At 42.0% G+C, this 27,346-nt stretch overlaps 1 protein-coding gene and 1 long non-coding RNA gene across 2 annotated transcripts in view; one reads left to right on the top strand and one right to left on the bottom strand.

The window, feature by feature from the left end:
• LOC115569886 (NLR family CARD domain-containing protein 3-like) overlaps positions 1-27,346 on the top strand; it is a 214,129-nt gene that overhangs the window by 66,524 nt on the left and 120,259 nt on the right. The window lies entirely within an intron of this gene.
• Positions 20,199-24,285, bottom strand: LOC115569987 (uncharacterized). The gene is made up of 5 exons (XR_003981645.1): positions 24,079-24,285; positions 22,542-22,694; positions 21,879-21,995; positions 21,084-21,147; positions 20,199-21,000 (listed from the first exon to the last, which is right to left on the bottom strand). It is a non-coding gene; the product is annotated as an uncharacterized LOC115569987 (long non-coding RNA).

Here is a 27,346-nt window from a genome sequence, read left to right as displayed (position 1 = left end):
AAAATGGCAAAAGTAGCTTAGCTACATCAAAGCTATTTTTTTTTTATATTGGAACAACTTCATTCCAAGTCAAAGCTATCTCAGTGATCAATTAAATTATCAATCAGACAGATAAGCAGGCAAAAATGTTACGTTCAATTGTTTATTAAACAATAATTTGTGCTTTCACTATTTTGTATATTTTATTATTCAACTACCAATGCACACTTAATTCTAACATCCATGGACAGACATTCACCTTGCTACCACAGCAATATCCACCTGACTTACACTAATGGACAGTGTCCTACACTGTAGCATATTAACATAATTAAACAGCAAATAGTATATTATAGTTGTAGTTTTCGTTAAGGTTCTCTAGTCTTCTAGTTTCAGCTTTATAATTTATATTTGATATTTGAGTTAGTCTATTTAGTTATTGTATATAATTCAGCCTTTAATTGTATTTGTTTCTTTTACCTATCTCATTGTTTTGGGATTTTGATTTATGTCAAGTGGCTGCAACACTTTAATTTCCCTTTGAGATTAATGAAGTACTCTATCCATCAACCAGTGTCTCATATAACTGGCAGTTTCAAAAGTGGTATTTTTATTAAGCCCACTCTGTAGTAGTAGCTATATCTACATACATTTTAAGCTAATCATTTTGACTAATCACCATACTTTGGTTTTGTAGAAATTGCATTTTTGCTGTATCCTGTGCTGGTTAAGAATTACAAAAGTAATAATTCAGAGTAATATTTCTCTGTTACTGTATTTGTTTATTATTCAAGTTTGTCTTTTGCATCCCTCGGGATCAACTCGTCTCCGTCCTCCTCACCCTCTGCCATCTTTCCATCAAGTAAAGTAACTCACTCAAGCTAACCTGTCTGTGCAGCAGACACGTTGTAGGCAAGGATTAGTCCGTGGTGTCACCGTCACACGGAAGTGCTTCTGTCGGCTCCACATACGGCCGTGTATGGCGGTGGCATCACCGTCTTATCCTTTCATTTCAGATCGCAACAGAAAGCTCCGCTGCGCTGAACTTCAGAGGTGTTCGTAAAAATGTAGCTTGTGTAGACGCTACTGCGCTACTTGGTCAATAAAAGAGCTAAGCTACTGAAAAGCTATTTCATTCAGAAAGTAGCAACGCTACCACCATGCTACTGAGAAATGTAGTTAAACTAGTAACGCCGCTACTTGTAGCGACGTTACTGCCCAACACTGCATGAACGCTATGCATGAACGTTTGTTGGGGCTCCAGTATAATCGGTACCCCTGAAACTCATCCAGTGAGAAACGTTTTGCGGTGCAAAAATTAGTGCGATTAAAATGCGTTAATGTTTTTAACGTGTTATTTTTTGTGTAATTAATTAATCGTAATTAACGCGTTAAAGTCCCGGCCCTAGTAAACACATTATCCTAATCCATCCTGTGGTTTGGTGCCGACCTGGATACTGAACGTATAAGGAGTAGATAACGTTTGTGGCAAGCTTGATGGGAATAGGTCTCACCAGAAGTTGTTTTTTTTTATTTTTTTTTTTAGATTTTTTCTGGCATAGACACCTTTTATTAAGCAGTAGACAGTGAGGAAATACAGGAGAGAGAGGGGGTTGTGACATGCTGCAAAGGACCTCCGGCTGGAATCGAACCGGGGTCGGCTGCGTATATGACATGTGCTCTAACCACTCGATCACCTGCGTGCCCACGAGACAGATCTTTAACTTAAACACATATCCCGTGCCATTTATGCAGCAACGATTCAGGGCCGCAGGTTCAGTTTCATCTCATGTACGATAACCTTTGATGAATGTCACCACCCGCCCTATCATACTCGGCGGCACACTGCAAAATTTGTCTATCCCAAAATCTGTCTATCCCAATTCAAGATCACACATCCTCAGAACACAACAACACCCAGAAGATGTACAGAAAGCAACTAAACGAAACATATCCGAACAATTACAGTCTCATGAGATTCGGTACCCCTCAAGTCACTACATTCACAATCATCAGAGGAAGTTCCAGACGTTGTTTTTGGTTCCTATCTGTACGTCTGTGAATGTGTAAATGAGAGGCATTAACTTATAGCGCTTTGTAGAAGGAGCTTTATAAAGTTCACTCCATTGACTTGTATTAGTTCACAGGGCGGAGCTGCCTCCTCCAATATGATGGTGCCGTCAGCAAATGTCTATGGTAAATCCTGTTGCTGCCTTGAATAGAATAGAAAAATAAAGTTTTAGGGAGGAAATTGACTCAACAGCGCCACCTGTTGTTGTGGAGTGCGAATTATAGGACATTTGTTGGAAAGTTTACTGGCATTTGTTTGTGGATCTGAAGGCATTTGTTTGTGGATCAGCAAGGCAGAAAAGTAGTGCCAAATGTCACGTGACAGTGGTAAGATTGTACCAAAAGTCACATGACAGTTTTTTCTCGTACTTGTAGAATTGTTTTTTGTACTTGAAGGATTTTAGTTTGCAATTGAAGCATATTTTTTTGTACTTGAAGAATTATGTTTCCTTGTATGTGTAAAACATGCTGTATTTGTTTCTGAAGCATGTTGTATTTGTTTGATAGGTACATTTCTTATTTGCAAAACAAAATGCATTACTTTTTGAATGATGTTTTGCATTTGCAAACCACAGTGAGTTTGTTTGTGAATCGTTGTGCGTGAGTAAAACAAGTTTTGTGTGTGTGAGGTTTTGGCGCGATTCTAACTCCATAGAAAATGGCATTACAATATCATGTAATCTGCTACTTCAGTGCACGCTAACAACAAATGTTACTGGGACCACTCTACCATGAACTCTACCACTGACTTCACCAATAATGAACTGGACACATTTAGGCACCTTGAGTAGCCATATACTCCATTTTGTAACTTTTTGTATTTTCCAGTGTTGAACCTGCATCCTGTTGGGTTCAGGTGTTAGGAGTTTCCATGTCCTAAACTTCTACACTCTAAACCTTCCTCAGCTCTGAATAGATCATTAATCACTGAGGACTCTATCTTGTGCTCGGTGCAAAGCGGCGCACAGCACAAGTGTCATTGCTAGTTTCAGACTGATGCAGTTGTTATTTTCACACCCAGTGCCCACGTTGTGTAAATAGCTAATGTACACTGAATGATCTCAAGCAGGAACTTTGTCTTCTGAACTTACATCTTTTATTCTTCATTCAGATTGAGTGGCTGCAGTTTGTCAGAGATCAGCTGTTCTTCTCTGGCCTCAGCGCTGAAGTCCAACCCTTCCCATCTCAGAGAGGTGTGGCTGAGTGACAACATGCTGCAGGATTCAGGAGTGAAGCTGCTGTGTGATTTTCTACAGAGTCCAAACTGTAGACTGGAGACACTGGGGTTAGTTCACTAACTCTGTTATTATTGTAGATCTGAAAAGTTTATATAACAAATGAACCTAATTCAGGTGGAGGTAGAGTCACTACGAAGTAGCAGTGGCAGCTCGTTGCATTGATATTAATGAGAGCTATGTTTCTCTTTTTATATTTTCCAGTGTTGAACCTGCATCCTGTTGGGTTCATGTGTCTGTAGTTTCCATTTTCTAAACTTGTACATTCTGGACCTTCTTCAACTCTGAACAGATTATTAATCACTGAGGACTATATCTTATGCTCGGTGCAAAGCGGCGCACAGCACAAGTGTCATTGCTAGTTTCAGACTGACACAGTTGTTATTTTCACGCCCAGTGCCCACGTTGTGTAAATAGCTAATGTACTTACACCCACCTGTGCGCTCCTAGGCATGTTGGTCTTAAAGTGAGGTGTGGTCATGCGCACTGATGGTGGATTGATACCTTGAGGCAGCAGAAATCGACAGCAACATAAACCAACAAAATGCTGGTCTAAAGTCAGAAGCAGATTCTGTTTCCTGTTGTTTGAAGGAACATTAGATGAGCCTACACAGGCGGCTTCACACCGTTCATACACTCTGATGTTGTGATTGAGAGGCTGCTTTAAGTTATTCTAAACATTTCCATTAACACAGTCATGTCACTGTAACAAATATCATGACACATTTAATCAACAACACTAAAAGCTGTAGTTATAAACTCTCCAAAGGAAACGAGTCAGGAGTTTTAAATAATAAAGTTTATCATCTGTTCTTCATACACATGCTAATGTAGAGATACACATAGACACACATTTACATAGTATCTGCTGCTGGAGGATCACTGCAGGTAATGTTTTCCTCATTAAGGACGTATTTCATCCTCTCATCCCACCATTATTGATCAGGATCATACCTTTTATTAGGGCTGGGCGATATGGTCACGATATGCTTCTTTATATTGATCAATGACGATATATATAATTATACAATAATAACAATGTTGAATTTGCAGTTTTAAGAATATTCTCCGAAGAACAGAACCCTGTTTTTAACCCTCTGGGGTCGATTGATGAGCCGGCGCATCAAAATCATGTGACCAATTTAAGCTGACGTAGCAGCGAAATGGCGCCTCTGTGAGTCTCGGTTCCGACTTTATGTGTTCGAGCAGCCTTCAAACTATATACCGGTTTTTAAATTGTGTTGACAGGCCAAGTAAAACCGGATTTACGATATATTATGTACGGCACGCTTTTTCGCTAACGTTGCCGTCACGTTTGCTGCGTGTTTGGTGCAGGAAGAGATGGTAAAATCGGGCTTTCCTCACGAATGTGTCAGCAAACAGGAAGTGTTTGAAAGCAAAAAACGCGTTCCTATTGGTGGAAAAATGCACCACACCAGCCAATCACAAAATTATTTGGCAAGTCACGTGATATGGTTGCTGGGGGACAGTTGGAAGATTTGGGTGTGACGGAGCGGAAAAGTGAAAGCGGCTGTGCCGGTCACAGAGGCAGCAACAGAGATCGCGAGTTTTGAGAGTTGAGAGATTTGTGACATTTAGTTAGTGTGTTATATAGTGTTTAGTGTAGTGTGTTTAGTGTGTAGAGGAGTCGTTTTTTTATTTAATGTGTCAAAACAATGAGGAGAAGCTGAATGTGGAGCAGGCAGTGCAGCTCTTCATTTAGCTGAGGAGCCCTGACTTTGAGGCATTGCCTGCATTTAAATGTAAATAGTTACATATAACTTTGTACATTTCAAAAACGTATGCACAAATTTAGTAAACAACAATTTATATTTGCATTATAAGTAATAAAAATGGTTCGTTAAACATATATGTGGTTTTCACAGTAAAAAAAAAACTAACTTTTTCTTACTTGGATTTTATGTTTTTTTTGCGATTTTAGGTCAATTGTGTTAATACAGTATGTCAAAATAAAAAAATAACTGTACAGTCACACGTGAGGTTGTGCTGAAAATAATGACACCAAACAAAAGGTTTTTTTCGTTGAAAATTATGTGAAAAAGTGGGGTCGTCTTATAATCGGGGTCTAACCATTGACACATGCTGATAGTTGTCTGGGTCGCTACACGACCGCAACGGCAGAGGGCGCCATCTTATTGTAGAGACGTCACTGACACTGTGGCTGGGGTTATCTGTCAATCACAGCGGAAAGGAGTGACAGGAGATGAAAAATGGAGAGACGCGGTGATTTTACGGATCAAAAGTGGGGCAAGTTAACAGACATCTGAGGCGGAGCTATGATGCTAATTTTAAGATAATGGTGATCAATGCAGCGGAGGCGCCAAACAACTGTCAGCAAGCCAAGAAATATGGAGTTACGGAGTGTAACGTCCGAAGATGGCGGGTCCGAAAAGACCGTCTGAAAACGCTAACAGTAAGAGAAAAGCTTATCGTGGTCCTCTAAGCAGCCGCTTAAGAGATTGACAGGAGGGTATGTGAGTTTGTTATTGAGAAATGAATTTTGGTTATCAGAGTCTTTTTCTGAAGATTAGTCTTGAAAAGAGGGGTCGTCTTATAATCAGGGTCGTCCTATATTCGGGTCAATACGGTAATAAAAAAATCAAAAATAGTCAAAAACGGCCAATTATACCCCAGACCCCAGAGGGTTAAACTGTGCTTATAGGCATCATATCTTTAGTTGTACAGTCCGTAATTGCGCTGGTTATGTCTTTGTATCACTTCAGTTTTTTGTCATATGGGGCAAACCTGTTAACAACTGTGTGGCCCATCAAATCAGCAGAAAAGCGGTGCCAGCTCTACCTTTTTATGACCCTTCGCACCTGATCCACAGACTGAGATCCACACACACACAGAGGAACGCAGCAGTGCTCCTCCTCCTCCTCCTCCTCAGTTTATTGTTTTATATGCAGTCTAACAGAGGGGGGGCAGAAGGTCCAACAGCCGAGGATCACATCCCCGACCCTCACTGAAGAGGAGTGCCATTAGTTAATATGTGCCAGGCCCTGGTACACCTGGAGACGACAATCGGATTGGTTTGATTTAAGTTCCACCCAAAACAAACCCATAAGTCCAAATATAACCTTTGTGCCCACAGGGCTTAAAGTATTCTGGCACCATGCTAGATTTTCGGCGTTTGGCTGAGGGAAAAAAGATTGTCCCATATTTAAAAAAAAAAAAATAAAGTCTTGATATCACTTTGAGTTCATGCCAATGATGTCTGCCAATGATGTGAGAGGAACACAACCTCCCTCTCTCAAACTAACATAATTAGCCAATCAGAAGTAGAGTGGGGCCGGTCTTAGAAAAATGTGCTTCAACCGAGTCCTATGCTGCATTGATGCCCGAGCAGAGACCCGTAGGAGAGTAGGATGGAGAGTAAGTTCATAAAGCCTGGGGAAGATGCCCTCCTAATTGATAAAGGATTAAAAAAATAAATGGCACTGGGCATGGATAGAAGAAATAGGGAAAGACGGTAAGCCTTTTGGTAGCTGGTGCAAGAAGTTAAGAGAAGCAAGTGCTTGCTTCTGCACTTTGCGCTCGAGAAAGCTTATATATGCAACTAGCGGTAAAAAAGTGCTACCATGTCACAAATGCGACCCGGCTCATAGTGCAGCTGTTCGCACTCTCTAACACACAACACAATTACCAGGAGCAACAACCACAGCTGATGCACCGGCATTAATGACTGACCGCGTGTGTGACTTGAAAATATGCGCGTGGACATTCATCACAGAACACAATTTGTCTTTCAAGTGCTCCAAACCCCTGGTAAATTTATGCAAAAAAATAGCTGAAGACAAAATTGCTCTGACAAAACTGTATCTAATCAGCATGCCAGCTATTTGAAGACACGGGATAACACCAGAGTTTAAAAGACATATTTCGGAAAAGCTCAAAAATTGCATATTTTTCATTAAATATCGACAAAGCCACAAACCAGAACATGTACGAAGGTCTCAATGTCCTTGTTCGTTTTGGGCTTTTTTGTTGATGAAGATGAAGATGACTTTCCTAGTATTTCATTTACTTCTATTTATTTTGAACAAAGCAATTATGAAAACATTGTAATATAGAATTACAGTATTATCTACAGTTCACAGTTCACTGTTGCACAAATCAAATCTTATTCTTCCAATGCCTGACTGAATTGCATATACCATAATAACATTGTCACCAGGAATGTGGTGGGTAGGGGATGTGCGGGTACGGAGTCCCCCCACTTCTTCCAGTATGATCTAAAAATATTGATACATTTTAGCCTTATGTGTGTTTATACATGCATGTGGTATTCTTTGTAATGTTGTCATAAGAATAGCGTTCCCCCACTTAAATAATCCCCACTACACCACTGATTGTCACCTTGTGATTGTAGGTCATCTTGTAACCTGTCAAGGACAAAGCTTAGCAGCAAAACTTACTATTACTTACTAGTATTATTGCCACCTACTGACCTTTCTTCTTACTGCAGTTTCAAGTTTTCCACGCCACAGGACGACAACCCAACCCAACCCAAGCCCCTCCGAGGCAATGTTTCCAAGCAGGGAACATTTTCTTCTAAACTTACATCAGTTATTCTTCATTCAGATCGGAGAGCTGCAGTTTGTCAGAGATCAGCTGTGCTTCTTTGGCCTCAGCTCTGAAGTCCAACCCCTCCCATCTGAAATATCTGTGGCTAGACAACAACAAGCTGCAGGATTCAGGAGTGAAGCTGCTGTGTGATTTTCTACAGAGTCCAAACTGTAGACTGGAGACTCTGGGGTCAGTTCACTGTTCACAGTTCACTTACTGTTGTAGATCTGTTTTATTAAAAAAAAACATTTGAGTTTACATTCATACATTAATTATATACATTAAGTTGTAAATCTCCTCTGGTTCATATTTTCATGTTTGTTTTTTATCTAGATTTAGACTTCAGACCTCTGTTTCTTAAAGTAACTTAAGAAAATATTCAGTTAGTTGTTAAAGTAAATTGTTCATGATTGAATCTGTTAACAGATTATCGTCTGAACTAACATTTGTTTTACACATGTTGGATTATAAATTGATTTTTAACTCCATTTATTCTTCATTCAGATTAAGGAGCTGCAGATTGTCAGAGATCAGCTGTGCTTCTCTGGCCTCAGCTCTGAAGTCCAACCCCTCCCACCTGAGAGAGCTGGACCTGGATGACAACAAGCTGCAGGATTCAGGAGTGAATCTGCTGTGTGAATTTATACAGAGTCCAAAATGTAGACTGAAGACTCTGGGGTCAGTTCACTGACTCTCTGTTACTGTTGTTGAAGTAACATTAGTGTTCATAGATAACTTGCATAGAAAAAGTTCAGAAATTTTCTTTTGGTTCATATTTTTAAAATTTAGTCTTCAGACTTATGTTTCTTCAAGAAACTAGAAAATGTTTAGTACGTTTTTTAAAGTGAAACTCTTGCCATAAAGCAACATAGGCTTCATTTGTGATTGAATATGAGTCAAACCTGTGTGTAAAAGCATAATTACGATGAAAGAGGCACTTTTAAGATTTACCGTAGTTTCATTTTTGGGCAAGCTAATTTTCAATGGAGTGCGGGGGCACTCGTACACTAGCATCAAAATCACTATTTTTAAAACACTGAAGGCTCGACACAACATGAAACTTTGCTTGTAGTATCACCAGGGTCTCTACACATGAACACGAGCATTCAGAACATTGTTGGTGTACACAGAGTTTAATTAAAAGAAGGTTTTTGAACAACTCACGTTAGCCGCTGTATCTCCGGCAACCTTCTTTGTTGAGAAGCTGAAGTCAATCGTGACAAGTCTCTCTACTAACTTCAGAGAAAAGCTCGTTGATGAGGGCACAGTAATGTTGAGCTTCACATTTAAAACCTGGACGTATCTGATTGGATTATAAATGGATTTTTATCTCCATCATTTATTCTTCATTCAGATTGATCCACTGCAGTTTGTCAGAGATCAGCTGTGCTTCTCTGACCTCAGCTCTGAAGTCCAACCCCTCCCATCTGAGACAGCTGTGGCTGACTGGAAACAACCTGCAGGATTCAGATGTGAAGCTGCTGTGTGCTCTGAAGAAGAGTCCACGCTGTAGACTGGAGGATCTGAGGTCAGTAGAGGGTTGGAGTCAGTTCTTTCTGGTTTCAGCAGTATTGCACTAAACACAGTATCAAAGAAAAGATCCAGTGTATGAAGCTGTGAGAGGAGATCAGTCAGATGTGCCAGAAGCTTGTTTTGATCATTTGCTGATGTGAAGACTAGAGTTGTTCCAGTTCCGATACCAGTATCAGAAATGCCTCCGATACTGCTGAAAATGCTGGCATCGTATCGGCGAGTACTGGAGTCCAGGCACTGATCCGATACCATGTAACTTATTAGAAATAGGAATCTATTTACTGGCTATGAGTGTTGGCGTCCACCAGAGGGCACTCTGCAACAGGTCGAGTCTATGCCACCTGACTGACGTACAGGACGGCCAGTCTGAGATCTCTTCTTGTACGCGTCACGGGTCACAGGTCGGAGGTCACAGGTCACGGGTCATCATACATGCGCAAACGCGCTACCTACTTCAAAACACAAGTGAGCTAAGAGTTGTGTATAAACGGGACGCTGGACGAGTAGTTTATGCATGCAACTCTGTTTACTTTCGATCAAAACAAAAATTAAATATTTCAGACAAAAACAGCTGCATACTGAACATGCAGCGAGGCGTTACCAAACGAACACAGATGAATTCCACGGACATTTGAAGCTCCGACTTGTGCCCCATGTCTTTGCTAGGTTTAACATCACACTGGGTGATTTCTAAGTAATTAATTTAAATGCCTTTTTTATTTTACAATATTGTGGCTGCACTTTAATTTTAAAAAAATAAATTCTTCCGAGATTTATTTAGTTAAGTTGCTGTTGCACTACTGTTTTATACTGTTCTATTTAAAAATGAATTTAAAAATAAATGGCTTCCATGTGCTGTATTCATTCAGTGTGAGAAAGGGTTTTACCTGAGCAGGGCCTCACCACAATGATAATCATATCACAGTCATGCAGGCGTAGTATGATGTTTTGGTTTTTTTTCATATCACACTGGTATTGGTATCGGCTGATACCCACAGCACAAGTATCGGAATCAGGATCGGGAGGGAAAGTCGACTGAACCATCATTACATTTAGTAAACATGTGGTCTGTTTACAGACCAGTAGTGGTGGGTATTGTTAAGAACCTCACGATTCGATTTGATTTCGATTCTTTAGGTCGCAATTCGATTCAATATCGATTCGATTCAATATTAATTTAAATGTCACTTACACCGAAAAGATGGCGCCGTTGTGTGTTGCTGGCCGCCTGCTGCTCCTACAATGGCTGATGTTTCTGTTGTTTATAACCTTGTCCACTAACCAGATCGAGTCTCTGCTGGTGTATGATCGCCAGGCTCTTTTGAATCTTCGACATAATGTCGGAGAGTTACATGCATTTAAGCATAGTGGGCAGAAAACTGTGCCCCCGCTACTAGCGGGGATCCCGACTCACCTGTGCCGGGCCTCTGCTCCACCTCCTCGGCTGGCACAATCTTCGTCCATTTCCCGGACAGGACATGGAGGTATTCATCCCTTCGCCGTGCCTTGGCATTTCCTGGACCCCATCGATGCCTGCCTCGTACTTGTCGCCGGCTCGTTTGAGGGACTCCGGCCCCGCCGCTCCTGCCCCCCTTGGCTTTCTCAGCGCGGCGTGAACCCCCGGCTCCTGAGGACGCTGCCACGGGCTTCGCGACTTGCCGAACTAAAGCCCCCGGCTCCCGCCAGGTTCGGCCTGGTGAACGCCAGATCAATGGTAAACAAAACGTTTATCCTGAGGGACTTTTTCAACTCCCGTGGCCTGGACTTCCTCTGTGCGACAGAGACGTGGATCGGTGCCGGTGAGTGCAGCCCCCTGATCGAACTTCTACCGGCCGGCTGTTCTTATTTAAACTTCCCGCGGTCGTCGGGTCGTGGAGGAGGGACGGCGACTGTTTATAAAAATGGTTTTAATTGTAGGCAGCCCGCTGTCTCATCCTCTTTTTCCAGCTTTGAAGCAAATGTATTTGAGGTGGGTCGCTCCGACCCGGTGCTGTGTGCCGTCATCTACCGACCGCCCAAATACAATAAAGACTTCCTAAATGACTTCTCTGATCTTCTGGCTGAAATTATGCCTAAATACGATCGTGTCCTCCTTGTAGGGGATTTTAACATTCATGTGTGCTGTCATGATAAACCGTTGGTGAAGGACTTTTTAAGCCTTATTGACTCTTTTAATTTGGAGCAGTGTGTGTCTGGTCCCACACACGAACGTGGACACACATTAGACCTCGTCCTTTGTCATGGTTTGTCTGTGTCAAACATGGAAATCTGTGACGATGTGTTTTCCGATCATTTGCCGGTACTGTTTGAAGCTGCTGTCTCCTGTGCTGCAGTTAAATCTGCCGCTTCTGCTCGCTGCCGTCAGATTTTTAACCCTGTCACTGCCGGTCAGTTCTCTGCTGCCTTCAACCAGCTCTGTGTCCAATCTGACTTAACATCTGCAAACACAGAGGTGCTCAGCTCCTGGTTTCACTCCTCGTGCCGAAACATACTGGACTCTGTGGCTCCATTTAAAACGGTGCAGCCCAAAGCTAAACCTGAGCCCTGGTTCAATGGGACAACTCGCGCAGCTAGACAGGAGTGCCGCAAAGCTGAACGCAGGTGGAAAAAGGACAAGCTGCATGTGTCTCGCCAAATCCTAAAAGACTGCTGGCGCTGCTACCAGAACACTGTTAAAGAGGCCAGAAGAGAGCACCTGTCAAACATTATCGAATCAAATTCTCACAACCCGCGTGTGTTATTTAAAACCATCGAATCTGTTCTTGGCTCACCTCAGCCTGCATGCACAGAGGAATCCCCTGAGATATGCAATAGCTTCCTGCATTTCTTCATTGATAAGGTTGCTACTGCAAGGGCTCTCATTACCATACCTGCATCTGACCCCTCTGACCATGTTCTTTGCTCAGCTGTGTTTGATTTATTTGAGCCTGTGTCTCTGATGGCTTTAGAAAATGTGGTTGGCCAGATTAAGCCATCAGGCTCTCCTTGTGACACTGTCCCGCCTCACTTTTTTAAAGAGGTATTCCCTTGCATAGGGCAGTCAGTTCTGGCCATTATTAACAGCAGTTTATCTTCTGGTGTTGTTCCCCAAAGTTTTAAACATGCCGTGGTGCAACTCCTCCTTAAGAAACCTGGCCTTGATCGTGGTATGCTAGCCAATTATAGACCTATCTCCAAGCTGCCTTTTATCTCTAAAATCCTGGAAAAAGTCGTCCATGCTCAGTTAAAGGCTTTCCTGGATGAGCATGATATCCTGGAAGTTTTCCAATCTGGTTTTAAAACAAGGCATAGTACGGAGTCAGCCTTATTAAGAGTCTTCAACGACATCCTCCTGGCTACTGACTCTGGAGAATATGTGATCCTTGTCTTGCTGGACCTAACAGCAGCTTTTGATACTGTGGACCACAATATTTTAGTGTCTCGCTTGCAGCACCTAGTGGGCATTAGTGGTAGTGCCCTGAATTGGTTTAGATCATATCTTGAGGGAATTTCTATGTGTGTACGCCTTGGTGGCTCTGAGTCCCGCTCTGCTCCGCTGTCATATGGGGTTCCACAGGGTTCAATTTTAGGGCCTCTGCTTTTCTCTTTGTATCTGCTTCCCCTGGGTTCCATCCTGAGAAAACATGGCATTTCCTTTCATTTTTATGCTGACGACAGTCAGATTTATGTGCCGCTGAAAAAGAAAAACGCCTGTCTGAAACCACTTCTTTTATGTCTTGAAGACATTAAAGCATGGATGTCACTGTGCTTTTTAAAATTTAATGAAAAAAAGACAGAAGTGATGATTTTTGGTCCGAGCGGCTCTAGTGAACCCCCCCCCCCCTGTTGACTTGGGCCCTTTGGCGCACTATATGAAGCCAACAGTCTCAAACTTGGGTTTTAAAATGGACAGTGATTTTAAACTGGACCGGCAAATTGGTGCAATAGTGAAGTCCAGCTTCTTTTACCTGAGGCAGCTGGCAAAGGTGAAGCCCATTCTTGCACAAAAGCACTTTGAAACAGTAATCCATGCCTTCATTACATCTCGGCTGGATTACTGTAATGCACTTTATTTTGGAGTCAGCCAGTCCTCCCTCACACGTCTCCAGTTAGTCCAGAACGCTGCTGCTCGCCTCCTAACTGGAGCACGTAAGAGGGAGCACATTACTCCCATTCTGGCCTCCCTCCACTGGCTGCCTGTGCATTTTAGAGTTCATTTTAAGATTCTTTTATTTGTTTTTAAATCTTTAAATGGTCTCGCCCCGCCTTACCTCTCTGAGCTGCTCCAATTGTACGCTCCTGCCCGGTGCCTCAGGTCAGCTGACCAGCTGCTCCTGGAGGTACCGAGGTCTAAGCGGAAGCTCAGAGGGGAAAGAGCCTTTTCCATTGCCGGTCCCAAACTTTGGAACGCCCTCCCGCTCCCTGTCAGACAAGCCCCCTCACTGTCCATTTTTAAAACGTATCTTAAAACCCATTTTTATTCCTTGGCTTTCAACCCAGCTTGAGACTCTGCTGTTGTCTAGTGTTTTAATGTCTTATTGCTTTTATTGTTTTAACATTTTTATTGTTTTTTTTTTTGTTTTGTTTTTTGTTTTTTATTTTATTTTATTCTATTTGTTGTTTCCTATGTTTTATGTTTCATGTTCTATTTCTTTTCATGTACAGCACTTTGTTCCAGCTGCGGCTGCTTAAAGCGCTTTATAAATAAAGTTGAGTTGAGTTGAGAGTTGAGATATCGATTTAGTAATAAGTAGTAATAAACCAATAATTCATTAGAGTACCTGTTGATAATTTTTAAATTCAGTAAAGTCTTTCCTCTAGGAAGTTCTAGATCGAATTTAAATGTAAACAAAGGCACACTTCAGTTATAAAATTGTGCAACCATAGTTGAGCTGAGAAAGTGCCATTGTTTCTTGGACTGCATGGTACATATTTTTCTGACATAAACATAGATATAACATGAATCGATTCAGAGGTTTTTTTTGAATCGATATTGAATTGGGAAAAAATACATTGCAGTGCACCCACCTCTACCGAACCATCATTACATTTAGTAACCATGTGGTCTGTATACAGACCAGAACCTCTGCTGAAGTCCAGAAACCACAGCTGATGTTTTACTGTTCAATGTAGGACCTTTAACGTTATAATAATATCTGCCCATGTGTCATTTGATTTGTCCAAATATTTTATAACAGACTCCATATTTACATATTTGTCATGTAATGTTTTCAAAGTAGATGAAATCTTTAAATGTGAGTGAGACTCTGGTTTTTAACAGCAGTAAATCATCATTAAAGTGAGCTGTGAGTATCTGTGTTCCTGCAGTAATGATGCGTTCAGGGACTGTCAGCAGTTTATTTCCACTGTGTCCTTCAGTGAAACCTGCAGAGTAAACAGACTTGATGTCCAAAGTGTCTGCAGGTCTGTGAGCTTCACTCCAACACGTTAACATGAAGCTGAAAGGAAGCTGGCTACGCTACACAGCCGCTCCACTTGTGGTCTGAACAGGACTGAAGTCCTGCTGGTCTTTATATCACTGACTGACAGCTGATGGAGGGAGTCTCTGGAAACACTCATTTATCACTTCTGCTGTCTCTCTAATCCGTGTACCCTTCGTTCTTTGGTTTTTCCGTTTCAGAACCAAATTAAAATAACAGAAAAACAACTTTGTTTTTCTGTTATTTTGTTTTAAAACCAGAACGGAAAAACGGAAAAACAGAATAACACAAAATCACACATTTTGTAGCTGTTATTCTGTTTTAAAACAAAAACAGAATAACGTGAAAATTAAGTTTTTTGATTTTTACTGTTTTGTTATAGTGATATTTGGAAAATTCGGATTTAGGAGCGGCAGCGCAGCAATTGTAATTCATGTAATTCACACAGAAAGCTGCGCTGCCGCTCCTAAACAGACGTGACGGTAGACGTCATGATGATGAGATCGGGGTGTTTCGGGGTTATTTATCAAAATATACACCTGCACCCGGCGTTTAAAGGGACCCTGCGGTTTATTGAAACCCGGCTATTATTTGGTAATAAATGGTATTTACACCCCGCTCTGTACGCCGGAGCGGCGGCGGCGGCGGCCATGCGCATCCGCGATTCATTTGCACTGACTGCAGGCTGGACTGCTGCGCGAGGCTACTGAGAGACTGACCGCCTGTGAGTGCTTTTGGACGGGGGAGGGACTCACGGCAGCACCCGCTGCTCGTTGAGCACAGTAACTGCAGAGTGATACGTGCTTTCAAGTCAGAGTCTCCAAACACCACAAAAGTCTCCAATAACACCAGTAAAAGTCGCTATTTGTCGGTAGTCGCTTTTGGCAAAAAAGTCGCCAGAAGGATGATTTGTTTGTGTGTTATAATAGTCCAACCACTTGCATTTCGACATGGGGGGAATTTTTGTGATTTTATTTTTTAGTCTTTTTTCCGAAATTTTTTTTTTTTCCCTCCCATCCTGTAGCCTACTCGCGCCCCCCCCCGGGAGAGTGTCCGCCCCACCGGTTGAGAACCACTGCATTAGTCCATTATTAGATTCCTTCTGATGCTGACTATCACATAAAAAGGTGTTTTAGAGGCTCAGACAGACCTATTGTGTTCATTGGCAGCTCATTATGAGAGAGATCACGTCCACCTTCGGTGCGTGACGCACATTTCCTAATATGGACTTCACTCCTGGAGAGGGTGACCCCTAATTTCCACTGGATCCGCTCCGTGTGTGTAGGTTACAACAGGTTGTGGAATTTGGTTAAAATTCCGCGTAGTCAAGCCAGCCGCTCCAACATTTTAAGTGCACCCTTATTACAGACTTTATGGCCATAAAGTAAGGGCGCACTTAAATTGTTGGAGCTGCTCCGTCTCTCCTTCTTTCTCTCCTGAGACGGGGGCGGACCGGACGAGTTAATGTTCCGGAGCAGAATGTCAATCAATATTTTATCAGTATATGCCTATAGGCTACATACACACATAGCCTACCCTGTTTATAGAAGTAATCACAGCCGTTTCCAGATCAGCGTCTGAAACATAGGCTACTTCTGCAGCGAAGGTTTTGCTCCATGAAAAATAAAAAATCGGAAAAAAGATTATAAAAAAATAAATAAATAAAATCACTAAAATTCCCCCCATGTCGAAATGCAAGTGGTTGGGACTATTATAACACACAAACAAATCATCCTTCTGGCGACTTTTTTTTTGTCAAAAGCGACTACCAAAAAATCTAGCGACTTTTACTGGTGTTATTGGAGACTTTTTTGGTGTTTGGAGACTCTGACTTGGAAGCACGTATCACTCTGCAGGTACTGTGCTCAACGAGCAGCGGGTGCTGCCGTGAGTCCCTCCCCCGTCCAAAAGCACTCACAGGCGGTCAGTCTCTCAGAAGCCTCGTGCAGCAGTCCAGTCAGAGCAGAGAGGAGACACACAGCACTCCGCCTCCAGGCTGTAAATGAATCGCGGATGTGCTCCGGCATACAAAGCGGGGTGTAAATGTACCATTTATTACCAAATAATAGCCGGGTTTCAATTAACCGCAGGGTCCCTTTAAACGCCGGGTGCAGGTGTAGGCTATATTTTGATAAATAACCACAGGGGAAACACCCCGATCTCATCATCATGAGGTCTACCGTCACGTCTCTTTAGGAGCGGCAGCGCAGCTTTCTGTGTGAATTACATGAATTACAATTACTGCGCTGCCGCTCCTAAATCCGAATTTTCCAAATATCACAATAACAAAATAGTAAAAATCAAAAAACTTAATTTTCACGTTATTCGGTTTTTGTTTTAAAACAGAGTAACAGCTACAAAATGTGTGATTTTGTGTTATTCTGTTTTTCAGTTTTTCCGTTCTGGTTTTAAAACAAGATAACAGAAAAACAAAGTTGTTTTTCTGTTATTTTAATTTGGTTTTGAAACGGAAAAACCAAAGAACGAAGGGTACACGGATTCTCTCTGCTTCTCTCTTCAGCTGGGATTGATCTGTGTCAGAGTGATGAGAAAGGTGGAGGTGTTGAGAGGATCAGCTGTGTCCTGATGATCCAGAGAGGTTGAAGCAGCACCATCAGCTGGTGGGTGGAGAGGCTCTGACTGGGCCGTGTTACTGGGAGGTGGAGTGGAGAGGAGAGCTTCATCCAGCAGTGACTGACGGACCAATCACAACAAGTGGAGATGACTGTCAGTGCTGCAGTGTGAACTGCTCTGAGATCAGCTCCACTGTCACACACAATGTCCAGTCCAGCATCATCCCTGTGTTCCTCTGGATGTGACAGAGTATCATCAGTGTATCTGGACTGCTCTGCTGCTGCTCTGTCCTTCTACACAGTCTCTGCAGACACACTGACACTCCTCCACTCCTTCTGCTCCACACTCACACACCTCCTCCACCTGGACCTCCACCTGGACCTGGTTCTTTATTCTTATATTCACAAACATATTCTGAACACAAAGCACCTATGATGTAATATATGATGTAATAAATAGGGATGCACGATAACCTTTTTTTAAAGCCGATACCGATAACCGATAACTTTCAGCTCCTAAAAGCCAATAACCGATATCGATAACAGATAACACATATACATATGATCATGACATTAATACTATAAACAAACCCAAAAACACTTGACTCTTTAAATGGAGATATTTATTTTTTCCAATGAAAAACTATTGGCAAGCCTCTCCCAAAAAAAATAAAGGCCCCTTGAAGTGACGCAAATACATGCATCAGGATTACAAACTGAAAAAGTGCATTCACAAAGTTAAAAAAAATATATATGTATAGAAAATTGATGCACTGACACAAGTTATATTCAAACATTTCTATGTTATCACAATCTGAAAAGTGCATTCCTCAATAAATAAAATGTGCATTATGCACTGCCACAAGTTAAACTTGTCTGTGTAAACAAAGTGAAAAGTGCATCTCGTAAGACAACATGGACCATCTCCTTCTTAATATTCCACCGCTGTAGCATAGCTTCAAAAGTCTGGTGAATCATTGTACCTGTGTGTGAGCCGGGCAGCTCCTGGGTCTGCAACACCGCTCTGTATAGTTGAAAGTCTGTATTTAACCACTGCGCGGTCAGACTCATCATGCTTACAGGGCTGACATCACAAGTCCATATATCCATGGTGAAGCTCATGTCTTTCACGTTGTTATCAAAGTGTGGATACATCTGGCGATCGCATCATACTTAGCTGGAAGGCACACATCAGAAAAGTAGCGGCTGCTCGGCAATGTAAACCGAGGCTCCAAGTGATTAATCAGGCGAGAAAAGCCTCTGTCCTCAACGAGGGTGAAGGGCTGGTCGTCAAGTGCCATCATTTCCATGATTAAGTCTTCAATAGCCTTAGCCCGTGGGTCATTTCTGGCGAATTTCTTGGATTTTTCTAAAGCCTCGCCGATGTGTCTAAGTCCCGGTGGCTTCTTTGCGGCTGGCTTTAAGTTGCTAGCGTCTTTAGCAGCCCGGGCGTCCTCATATGCTTTCAAAACTCCGTCGAAGTGATGGCTATGTTTCAGGTGACTTATCAGGTTTGACGTATTGAAGCTCGTGCTACTTTTACCTCCTTGTGGAACTTGCTTGGAACATTTATTACAAATAACTAGCGACTTGTCGACTACAGAAACTTTGAAAAAGTCCCACACAATCGACGCCATGTTGTTTGTTTTTAAACGTAAGCACGCTGTGCTGCATTCATGGTGTGACGGAAATTCCCCCTTTCAACGTTTACTAGTCGTTCTTTCGGCCTTTTTAAGTTCATTTTTCTATTGTTTATGTGTAACCTGTGGAAAACACTGTGGATATCAATTCAAGTCAGCAACTACTAAAATTATGACCGAGTAAACGATTTATTTTCTGACATGAGGAGGTATTCTTGAATTTTCCCAGTCAAAAAGAGTTTTTCTGATTATGCCAACGTCACTTGAACGCAGCATTCACTGCAGGCCGTTCGAGTCTGAGGCCCCGTCCAGACGACAACGCCGTTTTGCAGCGCCTGAAAACGCACTTTTTTGAAAACGGGTCTCAGGGTGGAGAAATCTGAAAATGCAGCCCTCCCGTTTTCATGTGGACGGCGAATCCGCATACTTTCCAAAACGATGACGCCATCGCCCCACCCCGCGACGTCCCATAACAACAACAACAATGGCGGCCTGCTTCGTGCTGCAGAAGATATTGAGCCTTTCTTGCAACTTACATGCCTTGTAGTTGAGTGTGAGCCGTAGCAGCAGTTCGACCTCATTACCGGTCCACACAAACGATTCTGGTTTCCTTGCACTCGCCATTTTCATCTTCTTCTTGCTGATTTCGGTTTCTCCGTCTACTGTCTGTTTACAGCGCGCAAGCTTGATGCGCATGCTCCGTGTCTTCTTCTCCGTTTTTGGTGAATGTCAAGCGCAACCTATTGGCCTGGAATATGAACTACAGCATTTTCGGTCGTTTTCAGTGAAGACGTGTGGACGCAAATATTCTTAAAACGATGACGAGGAAGACGGAGAAAAAAAAGATCGTTTTCACCCGTGTGGACGGCCCCTGATAGTTGGAGCGGGGCATTGCCGTGCTGACAAAATATGTTATCGAGGCTATTCGTCGTGATATCGGACTTATCGGAATGACGTAATAATTTCCAGTTATAATTATCGTGCACCCCTAGTAATAAATGATGACTTTGTTTTGTTGCTGTAACTGAAGACCATGAAAGGAAGAACATGTTGATTTCACTGATGTTATTTAGTATTTTACAGTTTTGTAACTTCTCATATGATGGAAATGTTGTAAAACAAACAAACAATGCACAAATATTAAACACCAGAGTTTCATATTTTGGTGGTAATGTGCTTTATTAATGTTCAAATTCTGTCTCAGCTCTTTGAATTGAATTGAAGAACATTGTTTCCATGCAGACAAAGTAACCATTTAAAGAAGTTGATTTCCTCCCAGCAGAAACACTTCAGATGTGTCCAACAACACAGAACAAGGTTGTGATGCACAGTTACAGTTTCAGTCCCACTGGGACCATCAACAAGAAAACATAGAATCAGGAAAAAACTATGTGAACGTAGAAACCTGATTATATTTATTGTACATCATGAAGTTTTCAAGGGAAGGTTTTTGTTTTCAGGAATATTTTGCTACATTTTGTCATTTTCAACAAAAAATCAGCAGGAAAGACCTCCAGGAATCTGGAGACTTGGATCAGGACAGACGAGCTTCTCAGTGAGAACATGTTCCTGAATCTGTCTCTTTATCTGGATCCTCACTAAAAGTTAACGGGCCTGTTCTGGGCCGAGACTCATCCTCCATCCCAGTCTGGTGGAAATGTCGTCCTTGGCAGAGGAAGTAATCAATCTTAAAAACATTCAGACGTGATTAAAGCTCAGTTTGGATTTTACAGGCTGTGAGCTGCACAAACAAAGTTGATGTCACATGTGATTGTTCTCACTCCCCGACATCATTTAATGACCAGCGTTGTGCTGCTGAATTGGACCTTTTGTCACAGGAAGGCAGATTATTCACAGGTAGAGCTCCTGACAGACGAGCTGATGAAGCTCACTTCGGATCTGACGCTTCCCCTCCAGTGGCCACTCTTCCAGGATTCGTTCCTTTTAACAGCGTCGTAACCTGTAAAATATATCCACATGAATGCTGACAGATTGAGGGACAGCACAACCTGGTGTAATATGAACAATGAGAAGTGAACTCACAGTTCAGGACTGAATCTAGAAATGTGGAGGATATCCTTTACTGCTCGTCCTCACGCACACAAGTCTGAAATTAATGTAAAGATCAGCACATGTGATATTAAGTTCTGCATGAGGCCATAAAACAGACAAATCTAGCAGTTCATCAGACTCATCTTCAGATCTGTTGTGTCACTGAGAGCTGAAGCTTCTTCTACAGAGGAAGATTTCACCAACAATCACAATCAAACAGGAAGTGGCAAATAAACAATTGTTTTATGGCATTAGTCGGATATTTGGCTCATAATCACATGTTGAAGAGAAAAAATTACCTTGAAAAGGAAATTGACAGATTGTATTTAAATTTGTTGGATGTAATTAGTATTTGAGGAACTGAAATGTAAAAAAAAAAAAGAGGCTGATAGAAATGGTTCAACATTTTGGGAGATGTGCGTTCTCACCAGCAGTTGGTCATCTTAGATTAAAGAGTGGAAAGTGGCATTGTGGGTAATGACACTGCTGGACTCATTATGGACAGTTTAAACAACAAATGATCCAAATTGATGCAGCAGAACCAGATATCACCTTTTTTATTCCACACATTCTTCTTCCTTTTCAAAACCTGGTGCCTACATTACCAACAATGCAACGTAGCCACTGAGTGACATCACTGGAGGCAGTTTATCAGATGACATGCAGCTTCCTCTGAAGGCTTTATACCACTTTATTCTCCCATGCAGTCGTCCTGTAAATACACTGTAATGTGTAAAAATGGTGGAGTGACCCTTTAACACTTCCTGTCTGTAGACGAGATCTTACTTTGAGACTGAAGGCTCCAAGTTGAAGTTGAAATGGATGAGCTCTGCAGATTGATTGTGTGTCATCAGCAGATAAATGACGGTTGTAAACTCCACTCTGCTGATGTGTTTGTCGCCACTGAAAGACAATTTAAAGTGACCGTTACTTCTTCTGAAACAGTGAGATGGAGTGAAACAGCCACAGAAAGTCAGGAAGTGACTCATCTCATCAGTTATAAACCGTTAACTACTGGTCACATCAGACCAGGTCCAGCTGCAGCAGCAGAACCTGAGTGTACTGAGCTGAGCCAGGCTCCGTTTGATTGTTGAGGAGTTTAAAGGAGCAGTTCACCCAAAGATGAACATTCAGTCATTATCTACATAAAGTCAGGAGAAGTTTCATAGTTTTCAAAACAGTTGTGGAGCTTCACAGGAAACAGCGTGGCAGCATTCTGCTAAACAACTGAAGCAGCTGGAGACTTGATTTAAAATGTAAAGAACAACCAATAATCATCAATGACTGGGCTTTAATCAGGCCTCACACAGGCTGTTAATCAAGTGATGACTGGTGAATGTTGGACGGGTCGCTCAGGAGTAAATGTTTAGCTGTACAGTCTCTGAACCCGACTGGACTTTTAGAAACGAGCCTCTGGTGTTGATGTAAAATGTAAATGATGAATCTCACTGTGCAGGCAGGAGCTGACGGCTGAGAGGCGACAGGTTGAGCCGCTGGCTGTTTCTGCAGCAGCTGGAGGCTGCAGACTCTGCCGCCTGCTCGTCTGCAGGGTTTAAATCCTCACATTCATCACAGAGCCTCATTCTGACGCCGACTAACCACCTGATGAACAACAACAACAACAAGAACCGTGAGTCAGTAACACAGACAGGACTGTGGTCCAGTGGTGGAGGAGGATTCACATCCTTTAATCAAGTTAAAGTGGCTGACAGAGTGAAAATGCTTCAAACAAAGGAGCAAAGGAACCAAGATTAATACGATTTCAAGGAGATTAAAATAATCCTTCCTGGAAAATCTGCAGTCAAAATTACCCAACAAGTGTTTTTTTTTTATCTCTGAAGCTTCAGTTTATTTATTAAGATCTGTGACACTCAATTTAAATGCAGGACTAAATAACTAACATCAGGATGTTCAGGACAAACTTCAACACGATCCAGTGAAGAATAATTGATCGGTGAGGTTCAGAACACACAAACAAAGAATCACTACGATGCTGAAATTTAGCTCAGAGGAACTTGATGAAGTAAAAAGTATTCAGAGCTGCAGAAGTTTCAACATGAATCCATGACATGAAGGTGGGAAAGTTCTGGGTTTTGGGTGAGTTGTCCTGGAATGACCCGCATATAATCTGTTCCTGCTCCAGTCGGTCCATCAGCCTGCTGGTGACTGAACCAGTTCAACACAGTCAAACAGCTGCACTGCCTGATTTTTAGTCATCTGCTGCAGTTTGTCTGAACACTTCATTTGTGCATTTTACAAGCAAATTCAAATCCAACTGCAGACGTGTAGTGACGGGATCTGACCAGCAGAGTGCGCAGTAGTCATTACTACATTATGACATGAGGACTCAGTCATACATCTTTGCACCTGGTCTTCATTCTGATCTCAACAACACACCTGTGGAGGTTTGTAACTGTATGTTGGCAGATTGTGATGCCATCATACCGACCAAATCTCTCCACAGACCGGCTGATATATAAACACCTGCTGAAGTCGCTGCGGCAACGAGCGTTCCAACATTTGTAAGTGTCGCTCCGTGTTTGTTGCAGCAGAAACAGAATATATTTTACGGGGTGCCGGGCGTAACCTCACCACAACATGAGTCATGAACTGTCACAAGATCAAACTGAAAGCTGAACCTGCAGATATGTTAAGTTTCAACATTTATTCTGGAGCGACAAAAACTGCCGACATGTTCCTTTCTGAGCACTTTGAGTGAGTTGAACAGTTTGTTGAAGCAGCTGTTCCTGTGCCATCTGCAGCTCGTAGTAACAGCTCGTATCTTCTGTCAGTTGGCAGCTCGGTGAACTTATTGTGACTCTTGACTCTGAGTGTGAGCAGAATAACAGCAGGAACCTGAACACGCTTCTGCTGCTGCTGCAGCCAAATGAAGCTCTGAGCTGAGATCTGAAATCAAACAGCCACTAAAACTCCACATGAAACACTCTGAGCTGACTTCATGTGATGCTTTTATAAAACACAGTACCTGTTTCCCTCTGCCTGCAGATACGGATCATTGATCACTGCAGACTGTAGAAGCCTTTTCTTGTAGTGGAGGATTCAGACAGCAGCTGCATGTAGACGCTCCTTCTTTAAAGAGTTGATCCAACACTCTCTGCAGGTTCAAACGTCTCCAGAGCTTCAGATACGTTTGTCTTCCCTCCTGTTCTCTGCTCAACTTTGGCCTCTGGTATCTAAAGATAAAGTCAGAGGACATTTATTTCCTTGTGGCAGGATGACGTCAGGTAAACACGCCCCGCTGCAGCACATTAACCAGCTGCAGTCACATTAAAGCATGAAGGATTCCAGCAGGTTTAAATGACGCGCAGACGTTTCGTCACGTTGTTCCTTTTAATGATTCACTCGGGTCAAACTGGAAGAAGCGGTTTGTTTTTTACTGAGAACATTTTAACAACAGGTGAAATAATGTGAGAGCTTCATCAGAGTCACACCTGTCCCAGCTTCACTGTCACTGTGGAAGGATTTTCATCTTTCAGGGACAATGTTTGTCTTTTATTTGTGATCTGGATGATCTGAGTCACACTTTATTTCACTTTATTTATAATTATTCATATTCTGCAGTGCTGCACTGTAACTGTTTCTCTTTTTAACTGTTAACTTGAACAAATCTGACATTAACTACAAGTTATTTTCTTCGTTCTCCTTTTTTAATGAAGTTCAGCTTCATGTAATTAATATGTGTCCTATTTATTAATGATGTATTATTGTACAGAGCCTGTCTTGTGTTTTATGGATCTTGTCTTGATGTCTTTCTGTGTTTCATGTGAAACACTCCAATGACCTTGTTGCTGAATGATCTTTCCTCTGCTGTCAATCATCCATATTTCCATCTGATAAGAGAGAAGCTTCCTGTTTGTCCGGTTCAACATTTCCATCCAACATTTCCAGTTTGCGTCTGCACACATAGTTTCCACTGTAAAAGATCTCGTGCCTCCAGATTCTTTCCTCCTCACACAAGATGAATTCCAGAGAGCAGAAAACTTTATTTAAACCAACAATATTCAGTTTTTATTGGAGACAGATGGTCAATTGTTGAGTCTCATCCTCAGGTCGTCAAATACTGAATCTTTGTGTCGATGACTCGAGTCCAACACAACTGAAGCTGTTTAACTGTAATGCTGCAGTTTATCTCTGATGCTGCAGCTTTACTGTAACGCTGCAGTTTAAATGTAACTGAACTGAAATCTTCCCTGTAGCTGCTGAGCTAAAAGCGTTAGCATGCACCCCGTCTGAAGTGGGTCAGCTTTGAGTGAACTGCTCCTTTAATGTGATCCATCCAGTGAATATGTCTCTCAACACAGAACTGCTGAAACACATCAGGAGGTTATAAATGTCATGTCTTGGAGACGGGCTGCTACAAGACTGGGCCATGAAAGAAGTCCTGCTGCTGATGAGTGGAAGAAGTTGTTGTTGTTCTTTATTGATTCAGATTAATGAACCAATGTGAGCTTCATTTCATTTGTTCTCAACAACCAGCAGACGTGCAGTGAATCTGGGTTCCTCTGGGCCCTTTGGCCTGCGCCTGCTTTGTGATCCGGTCTCGGTGCCGTCCTGACAACAAGCATTTAGTCCAGTGAAGTGGATCACATGAAGCACACAGCACATTCAAACCCCTCAGAACCACAGAACTTTGATCAGCACCACCGTCTGCTGTAGTCTGGACTTCAGCTTCTCCTCCGTCATGGCAGAGTGAAATCAGAGAGTCCAGTCCTCACTGCCTGTTGTTCCTTTCAGCTCCACTGGAAACAACTGGTTTCTTTGCTGCTTGACATGTTTTGACAGGATGCAGATCAGCTTTCACCTGATGCCTCACCTGCAGAAGACAAGCAGCTTTATTTCTACAGCAGCTTCACACACGAGGCCATACGAAGGCTTCACAGGAGCAGAGACATACAGCAGAATAACACTCAGAATGTGTTTAAAAGAGCATAAAAACAAGAAGCACATACAGAGTTACACATTTAAATAAAGTTATGTGTGATATTTAAATCCGTCCTTTGACACAGGAAACCTCTGCGGTGATTTAAGGATGGTGGAATGTGCTCCACCCTCTTGGTGAGCGAGGAGAAGCTGATGCAGGGATGATTGATCTTTACTGAGATATGTGAGCTCTTCAAAAAGTGAAAGTGAAGTTGATATTTCCAGTTCAGCCTCAAACTGACTCTCTAATAAACAGAGGGCTCATGAAATTAAAGCTCATGTTTCTGTAAATGTTATTAAATGAGTGTTTTTGTTGATGTGGCTCTGATGCAGCATGTAATCTGCAAAGTAACTAAAGTTGTTGAGTAAATGTACTTAGTTACATCCCTCACTGTCTCCACATTAGCTCTCTTTATGACAACAGAACTGTAGATGAACACATTTAATGTGATATTTGTGTTGTGCTCTCTGTTGCAGCTCCACCCTGTGGAACGATGGAGTAGTGCAGTTAATTTCCACATGTTTCTGATCAACAGTACAAGTTGATGTTGCAGAGTGAAGTTCTGCTTATTACCACTAATATCAGCTGTTTGTCATGTTAGAATAAATGAAGAGGATCAAATCTGAACACAGTCTGGATTCAATCGAGGCTTTACTGAATCTTCTGGACTGACTTGTGTCTGGATTTTGGTGCAAAGTCAGCAGCGTCATATTTCCTCTTTATATAATGTTTGATATTAAAAAGATGAGTTTAACATGCTGATTCTACACTTTATATTCATTAATCATGTCTGTGAAACAATCACAAGAGCACAGAAATATAAAACTCTTGATTTTTACAGAAAACCAACAAATCCTGTTTTTGACTTTAAAGTCTGTGAAAATAAGAGTTTTATGTGTGACCCTGCTGGTTTTCACATCACGTCATCAACACAGACACATGACGTCATCCTGTGGAGCTTCTTCTCCCAGAAGTCATTGTTGAAGCTGACGTCATCAGCACTGTTCATGTCCTGGTGCTCCTGCTGGAGCTGCTTTCTGCCAGCAGATGTCACCATTTCACTGTTTGGACCCAGACTGGTTTGTATGAATGGATCCAGTTTGTGTGTGCGGTGAGAACTGAACTGGTGACGTCAGTACTTTCTTTCTGACTGACGTCATTTTACGAACATCTCAATTTTGATTATAATTTAATTGAACTTGATTTTAAATGATGGAACTGGATGTGAATTCAAGCAGCACACAGATGAAAATGATTTGTTATATTTATTTATTCAACAAAGCAAATGTGGACATAAAAAGACTCTTTCAAC

This window comes from Sparus aurata, chromosome 19 (assembly GCF_900880675.1).
Source record: "Sparus aurata chromosome 19, fSpaAur1.1, whole genome shotgun sequence".
NCBI lineage: Eukaryota > Metazoa > Chordata > Actinopteri > Spariformes > Sparidae > Sparus > Sparus aurata.
The sequence above is the reverse complement of the archived record's forward strand: the minus strand, read 5'-3'. Positions and strand labels throughout refer to the sequence as shown.